Here is an 8,997-nt window from a genome sequence, read left to right on the forward strand (position 1 = left end):
TGTGGACCACACATACCTTTGTTTCCCATGAAATGCCAAGGACCGGTACTGTAGCAGACCTCCTCTAACGGGTCCCTGTCCAGCCTTAAAAAATAGTGCTCTGCATGCTCACATTATTTGTCAACAAACTTGTCCACATATGATAGTGCTAAAATCTACCTTGTGAAACTGACTCTCATTTCACACCCCTTTCATTTCCCATTTATCAAGGTAAATCAACAACTAACTGTACACATTGCATATTCCTGTTAGATCCGTTCACATGTGGCCTTATACCCCTTTTAGCCCTTGGAGATGGACACCCTTTATTTGTAAATGCCATGCATGAGTGTGTACACATGCCAAGAAAAATATTACCAAAAAATACCTAACATAGTTTGCCCATCCCCTAGCCTGCTAGATCATTCATGGTCAGCAGAAAACAGTGTCGTGAGACTCAATGCATCTGATGTTGCCATGTTCACCAAAGACACTGTTTTCACTACTTCAATTCTTTCATCCTTGTCTACCATCATCAGTCGTGCATGATATAGCTTGAGACGCAAACCATTCACCCTTGATACATGTGGGGTCCCATCAAGGTCAGCCAATTGATATGTGCCATTAGCAAAGCAATTCATCACTCTGAAGGGCCCCTCCCATTTCACTTGGAACTTCTTTTGAAAGGTTTTATCCAGCTTACTATTATAGCGTAGCACCAAATCACCTTCCTCAATACCCTTCTTCTTAATCTTCTCATTTATCTTTGTCAATGCCCTATTTTGCATCTTCTCATAATGTTCTAAGGCACTCATCATGTCCAGCTGAACCTCTTGCAACTGTAAGAGTCTCTCTTTAAATGTGTTGCTAGAAGGCCCTAGCAGCTTTTCTAACAATTTTAACTGCAGGCAACTCAACTTCCACAGGTAACAAAGCTTCTTTGCCATACACTAAGTGAAAAGGTGTAAAACCTGTGCTTGTCTTCACTGATGTACGATAAGCCCATAAAGCACTGGGCAGCTCCAGATCCCAATTCTTGTCCTGATGTTCTGTCACCTTTGCAAGAATGTGTACAAGTTCACCATTGAATCTTTCATTCAAACCGTTGCACTGCGGGTAATAAGGAGTAGTAAAATTATGCTTAATCCGCATTTTGGCACACAAGTATTCTAGCAAGTCAGCTCTAAAACCAGGCCCTTGATCAGAAAGAAGCTCCAAGGGCACCCCAAATTTACAGCAGATGTCTTCATAAACAAACTTTGCAACATCTCTTGCAGTAATTTGCTTCACTGCTCTAGCTTCTGCCCACCTGGAAAGATAATCCACAGCTGTCAAAATATAACTCTTCCCCCTGCTGGTAATGGGTAATGGTCCTACTGCATCAATTCCCCACTTCTCAAAAATGTCAAAGGCCAAAATTGTCTTGTGCAACTCAGAGATGGATTCTCTGCACAAAAATGGAACATTGCATTTGCCTGCAGGCAAGAAGGTTTTGCCATGCAAATGGGGTTTTAAAACTCGTTTCCCAAATGCCTGACACCTTTTGCATGAGCTACACCAGTGATGCACATCTTTTTGTATACTTGGCCATATGTAACCCTCCTGTAAAATTTTGTGCAATGTGATTTTAAATGCAAAGTGGCCACCGCATGCTCCTTCATGATTCTCCTCAAGCACTCTGTACAGCTCTTCCTTCCATGGTACACGCCTTAACACCAAGTCAGCCCCTTGCATGTATAAGGTGTCACCAATGAGCTTGTATTTGCAAGCTCTGCGTACAAACCCATATTTCTTTGCCTTCTCAATGTCCTTGGGAATGACTCTTGTCAACAAAAACTCCTCTTCCAGTGTCAGACTTTCACGACCCCGATAAAGTGGCAGATCTGCTTTTAACACATATAGCTCGCCAATCATTCCCTGTGCTGCTTCATGTGCTTCTGTATTAAGAGAACGCTCCACATGCCGAATGCCCCATGCTTCAAACTCCTTCAACAAGCTCTTGATCTTGAAACACTTGTCCCTCAATGCAGGGTTTTTGCTCTTCCATACTCCTAGTATTTGCTTTACCACCAGTAGAGAATCACCTCTTATGCATAGTCTCTTTACACCATGCTTAATGCAAATGTTTAGCCCTGCTTCCAGTGTAGAATACTCTGCTTCATTGTTAGTATGAGCATCAATTTTGAATCCCTTTTTACAAATCAGTTTACCTTATTGGTCATAAAGAGCTATACCACCAGAAGCTGCATCATGGCTCTTCCTGTATGAACCATCAAAGAACAAAACATGAGCATTGCTTACTTCTCCAACATTTTCTACCTTTCTAACACTTTCCTCTTTGACAAGCAGAGGGTTTTCCTTATAAGTTAACAAGTCTGCCAAAGTAGCTCTGTTGCTTTCTTCCACCAAGAAAGAGAACTCAAACTCCTGTAATTCAATCACCCACTTTTTCACTGCCTTGGACATGTTTACACCATTGATGAGCTGAGGCAAGAATGTGTAGCTAGTTAGGAATACGAATGGCTTTGTCAAAAGATATTGGCGAAATCGTCGGCAAGCAAACACCACACTTACCATCACCAACTCTATTTCTGACAGTCCCCTCTCTGCCACCACTGACTTTACCCTACTAGCACAATAGACGGGGTGCATATATTGGCTCCCCTTCCCTCTTTGCAGCAACATAGCACCAATAGCATCCTCTCCTACTGAAGGATTCACATAAAAAACATGTTCCCAATTTGGAGCCTGCACCGCTGTCATCTCCCCTAAAACTTCTTTGACTCTCCGAAACTCCTCTTCACACTTGTCATCCCATTGCAAAGGATCATGCTTTGCCACCTGTTGTAATAGATATAAAAGCTGTGAGGACAATGAAATGAATCTTGCCATGTACTTTACCTTCTGAATGAATGTTGCCAACTGTTTTGTAGACTCTGGGGAAGGAAGAAGCATGATTGCCTTGACCTTGTCTGGATCAGCCTCAATGCCATTTTCTGACACCATATGACCCAACAATTTTACCCTTGGTTTTGCAAAGAAACACTTCTTGGGATTGAGTTGGCCACCACAATCATTATATCGCTCCAGCACCATTTCCAGCTTTTCACAGTGATCCATTCGTGTGCTATAGACACAAAAATCATCAATGAAATCCTGTACACATTTTCCAATGAATGGAAGAAGCGCCCAATTTGCTCTCTTTTGATAGTGAGCTGGACCATTTGTTAGCCCAAATGGTAATACTGTATAGCAAAAGCAGCCCCATGGCGTAATGAAAGTAGTTTTCTTCTGATCCTCTGGAGCAATCTTCAACTGGAAATAGCCTGAAAACCCATCACACACACTGTATCTTTCATGACCCGCCACTGAATCCAGGATTTGATCAATGAAAGGTAGTGGGTATGGATCCTTCTTTGTGGCTGCATTCAAAGGTTTGAAATCCACACAAACCCTCCATTTTCCATCCTTTTTGGGAGTGACCACGACTGGGCTCACCCACTCTGTTGTCTCCACAGGGCATATAAAACCAGCCTTCAGTAGTTTGTCCACCTCTTCTCGCAAAGCCTTCATCTGTTCTGGACCCATTCTCCTTAATCTTTGACGTACTGGCTTGGCTCCTTCCTTTAGCTCTATGTGCAAATCTTCCCCTTTGAAGCCCCGAACTTCTTCATAAGATGTGATGAATAAATCTGGATACTTTGACAACATCTTTAAATACTTCTCCTTCTCCACGACCGAGAGATCTGTGCTAATCATCCTGGCCATCAATTCGTGTTTCTCGTGCGACTTCACCTGGGGTTGCATTAGCTCTTCAATCACCTCATATGGGCCCTTAGACTCATCTTCAATCCCCTTCATGGATGTGACTATGCTGGTCCATTCAAAGACCCTGTCCACCATCAGAAATGCCACATTTACCTCTCCCTCACTAATAGTGGTGGTGCCACTGTCCCCATCTGACACAGTGGAAGACTCTTCACCACTTGAATCATCCCCTTCTTCATAATCTTCATCTAGTGGCTTCCTGCTACTCATGTCAAATAATCTTTTGCCCCCTGTCTCCCCATATAAGCTGATTGTACCGTGTCTCCAATCTTGAACGGCCCTCATGGCGCGTAGCCATGGTCTTCCAAGGATGATAGGATAAGCCCCTAATCCTGCTGGCATTACATGAAAATCTACTACCGTTTTGACTGCATAGGCTTCGATTTCCAAGCTCTTCACTACCCCCAGACACTTGATCTTTTGATGGTTTGCCAGTCGTATGCGGAATCCTCAAACTCCTACTACTGTCAGGCCCATCTTTTCTACACATGTTTGAGTGATTACACAAATTTGTGCACCACCATCCACGTATCCCTGCCCAAGATTCTTCCTCTTATGCCAAACATCCACTATGGGACACTATGGGACAAATGTCTGAACTCATCAATGGCCAACACTCTCACTGACCCTCTGTTGGGTTCCTTCCCCAGCGGGCTGACTAGTTTCTTCCATTGGCGCTTCAGCTTCGGTATCATTTCCACTAGTTGTCCAAAGGTCACGTCTGCCTTCCTACTGATCAGGTCCTGTTTCAAGTCGTAGCTATCCTGCCCTTCCCCTAGTGGAAAATCTGAGACGTGAAATTTTCGACGAGCTCTTCTTTTCCTTTTAGCTTTCACATCTTCACCCTCATGACTCTTCCCTTTCTTCCTACTGGGACCTGCTTCATTTCTTCCTTCTTTATCCTCTATGGTTCTCTTCCCAATAGGCATTACTAATGTATCTTCCAACATTGCTGCCTTCTCCAAGGTGACCACACTTAACACTTTTGTCTTCCCCTTGTCCTCCTTGGTTAGTCCACTAGGTCCTGCCTCACCCTTAATCTCAATGCCATAATCATTTGACCGGTTCGGCAATTGTGCAGGCAATGGATACATATCTCCACCCATTCTTGGTGGTTTATCACATTGTGGGCTGATGTGGCCAAGCTCTCCACAGTTATAGCATGTGGGCAACTGCCTCCAACCCCTGCCGTTGTTCTGTCCACCAAAACCATTCTTTGGTTGTCCTTCACCTCCTGGCTGATTTGCAAGTCTCACACGACCTCGATTATTTCCCACATTACCTAACATATTTAGGCTGAGATTCTTCATCAAATCAACCACTTGCCTCAAGTCCTGCCTCAGTCCATCATCTTGTGCTGTAGTAGTGACCATTGCTGGCACAACTTGAGTAGCTACTGAAACTGCATCTGCCGGATGAACCTCCTCTGGAACCCGACTTTGCATGGAATCCATTTGCTTCATCTCTGACACCATAGGTAGTGAGCTCACTCCCAATTGAGTTAATCTATTCAACTTCCACTCTTTGTTCCTTGCCACCTCCAATGCATCCTCGTATGTTCTTGGCTTCTTCAATTCTACCCTCCAACGCAGGTTTTCCTTGAGGCCAACCAAGAACCGGTCCTTCTTCATCATATCTGGTGGGGGCACTTGTGGCTGCAAGGCTTGACACAAGCTCTCCCATAATATGGAAAACTTCTTGATGTAATCATCAATGGGCTCTGCTTTTCTTTGTCTCAATCCTTGTATTTTATGCCAAACTTTGTCTGGATCTTTCACCTTCACAAACTGTGCTGTTAAAGCCTGTCTGACATTATCCCATGTCAATGGCATAGGTGGATCAGCCTTCTGCAACTCTTCCTCATAACCCCTACACCAGCTCCGTGCATCACCCTTCAAACAGATTTGCAAAAGGCGTAACATTTGAGCGGGTATCTGGATATGGTTGCTTATGCACGCAACTTCCATGTTTTCTAAGAACTCTTCCACATTCTCATCACTTTTTCCATGAAACTCTGGATAAGGGAAAGCCATTGCTACCCAATCTATGATAAAAAAACCCTTTTGACACAGATGCAAAAAAAAACCCTCTACCAACTCAATTCTCAGAAAAAACTTCAAAACACTTCAGGTTTAGAAGAGGATGAACACATGCACATCAAACGAATTTGCATAGTTAATCATCGGAATTACCACACGCAGAGGAGACTCCAATATCTCCCTCAGTCTTTCTGGCCCAAACATATATGCCATACGCTGTCGAAAGAAAAGTTTTCTGTCCACATGAACATTTATCTGAATTCTTTGGGTAAAATGGAAAGGAGTAAATTGAGGTCCATTGTGATTATCCATTGAGAGTGGCCATCCAACTCCCAAGAGGCACAACTGGCTAATTTTCCGATTCTACCAGAATTTTTTGGCAACACATCAACTGTGAAACGGCACCAATCCCAAGAATTTCAGCCTGTGAACCATACTTCAATTGGCTGTCAAATCAAGCTAATATAGCACAGATTTAGAAGGCATCTGTCACACAACTGTCCTGGCACAGCAGTCATTCACTGAGATTAATCACATGCACATGTTTTCAGTCTTGTAAACTGAAGGTTCTTGGAATGTTCCTCAGTGGGGGCACCAAAAACTGTGAAGGGAGGCGGAGAGACACGGAACATCTCTATAGCAATGCCTTTCCACAGCTCGGATTACACACCAACATCAAGAAAAAAGGGGCACCAGTCAACTACTCAGTGAGCTGACACAACATTTAACACCTCATGCATGAAACTTTGTCTCTACCCTCATTCAATTTTCCAAGCAACTGGAGGAAACCTACATACATTTGATCAAGACATGCAAGGGGAGATGGGCACATCAACATCTGCCACCCTTTACTAAATTGATTCATATGCATATAGGGGTGCACCCTCATCATGAAATAGGCTCACAGCCTTAAGCAAAATGATAACCACAGAGAAATGGTGAGAGAACCACTTGACATAAACAAGGTTACATTCCATCAAGTATGAGCTTTCTGCAAAACTTTAGTTTCCCAAGAAAAGACAACATCAGTAAGGAACTTCAATTCTCCAAACCTGGCAAGCAGTGTGTGGCTAGGAGGCACAATCACTTGAAGTTTATGGTCTTCACTCTGTCTATTGAAACGACACCTGTCTGTTGAAGAAACGTACCACCATACATACATATTCTCTCAAGCAAAACCAGAGGGCTGTCCTTCTCATACACATGAGCTTTCCACAAAAACAGAGAGCTGGCTATCATATACATGGGTTTTCCAAAGCCACACGATGGTGATCCTCATATATATATGAGTTATTTCAAAAAAAAAGAACAAAAACTGGCCAGCCGTCACTTACATGCATGGGCTGTCATCACGACAGAAAGCTGCATTCTTTATGCGTGGCACCTTCTCCTCATTCACACAGGTTGTGTTGCAGCTTCTCCTCCCCTCCTACACACAAACATAGAGAGTGCTGCGCAGCTTCTCTTATATACATGACTGCGCTTCTTCTTGAGAGCACCTTCCCACAAAAAAAAAAACGAGCACTTCCTCTCACACAAACTGGAGTGCCGTGGGCTGTCTGAGAGTACTTCTCTTAAAAAAAACGAGCTCATCTCCTTTCTCTCTCAAAACACAGAGAGCAGCGTCTTACACACAGGGGAAAAAAAACGGGCTCTCACACACCTAGAAGGCTGCGCCTTCTAACACAGAGGTTACGCTTCACCTCTTACACACATGGGCTACGTAGGCTATCTAAGAGCATCAGAACAACGAGCTCTCCCTATCACAAAACTGAAACTACAGCTCCCCCGTCTCTTTCATGCTTTCTCCCCCTCCTCTTATACACATAGGCTGCGCTGCCCGTTCAACCAAAAAAATATTATACTATTTGTAATACTCCAAGGTATGTCAGGTTGCCAGAGAGCTCACCCCCACCTCCACGCTGCGCTTCTTTGACAATCGAGGCCAGTTGAAGAGTCTTTTGAAGCAATCCAAGGCCACCTTCTATTTTTAGCAAGCCTTGTATTAAATCCCAGGGTGACTCTTGCACTCAAGGAAGACTTTGCACCATTTTAATAACATCTTGTGGACCACACATACCTTTGTTTCCCATGAAATGCCAAGGACCGGTACTGTAGCAGACCTCCTCTAACGGGTCCCTGTCCAGCCTTAAAAAATAGTGCTCTGCATGCTCACATTATTTGTCAACAAACTTGTCCACATATGATAGTGCTAAAATCTACCTTGTGAAACTGACTCTCATTTCACACCCCTTTCATTTCCCATTTATCAAGGTAAATCAACAACTAACTGTACACATTGCATATTCCTGTTAGATCCGTTCACATGTGGCCTTATACCCCTTTTAGCCCTTGGAGATGGACACCCTTTATTTGTAAATGCCATGCATGAGTGTGTACACATGCCAAGAAAAATATTACCAAAAAATACCTAACATCGTCACCTTTCCTTTCTGGTGTGCCCAGAAAGGAAAGAGGTGAATTGCTGGTTGAGGTTCGGAAGCTGTAGGATGCCAACCAAACTTTACTCAAAGAAAATGAACACCTAAAAGACCAACTGGTCAACAATTCCTTAGCTCCATGGGCCAGCATAGACAACCCATTCTTTGAGGCATGTCATGTGATGTTTTCTGAATTGCTGTTGCTGCAAAACTTTTAAGAATGTAGAAAGAATAAAATCTATTGTTAGATCGCTGTAACACCACTACGGGCGCTACCACCATAGGAGGGGACGTCCTTTGGCTCACCACCCAACCATAGACGAAGAATGAGGATTGCCCCTCATCCCCCAGGCTATATAGTGTGTGGCCTGCCATCCACACTAGCCTGGCCGCTGGTGGCCGCCCATGACTTCACATGGGCCTTCTCTCCCACTGAACCCCGGATGGCCACGTCGGCCATCCGGTTTGCCGTCGGTCACACAGGCGTTACAGCCTACGTGACATTACCCCCCCTTAAGAAGAGTTTTCGTCCTCTAGAACAAACTGGGGAAACCTCTTGGAAATTGCACTACGGCGTTCCCAGGTAGCTACCTCCTCATCCCTATCTGTCCATTTAACAAGTACCTCCTGGTACACTTTATGTCGGGTTTGTCTGTCTCACGGTACTCTAGAATCTTTTCAGGTTCATGTGGTATCTTTGGTGACTCTAT

This window comes from Cibotium barometz, chromosome 5 (assembly GCF_041138505.1).
Source record: "Cibotium barometz isolate CiBa-2024 chromosome 5, ASM4113850v1, whole genome shotgun sequence".
Classification (NCBI taxonomy): domain Eukaryota; kingdom Viridiplantae; phylum Streptophyta; class Polypodiopsida; order Cyatheales; family Cibotiaceae; genus Cibotium; species Cibotium barometz.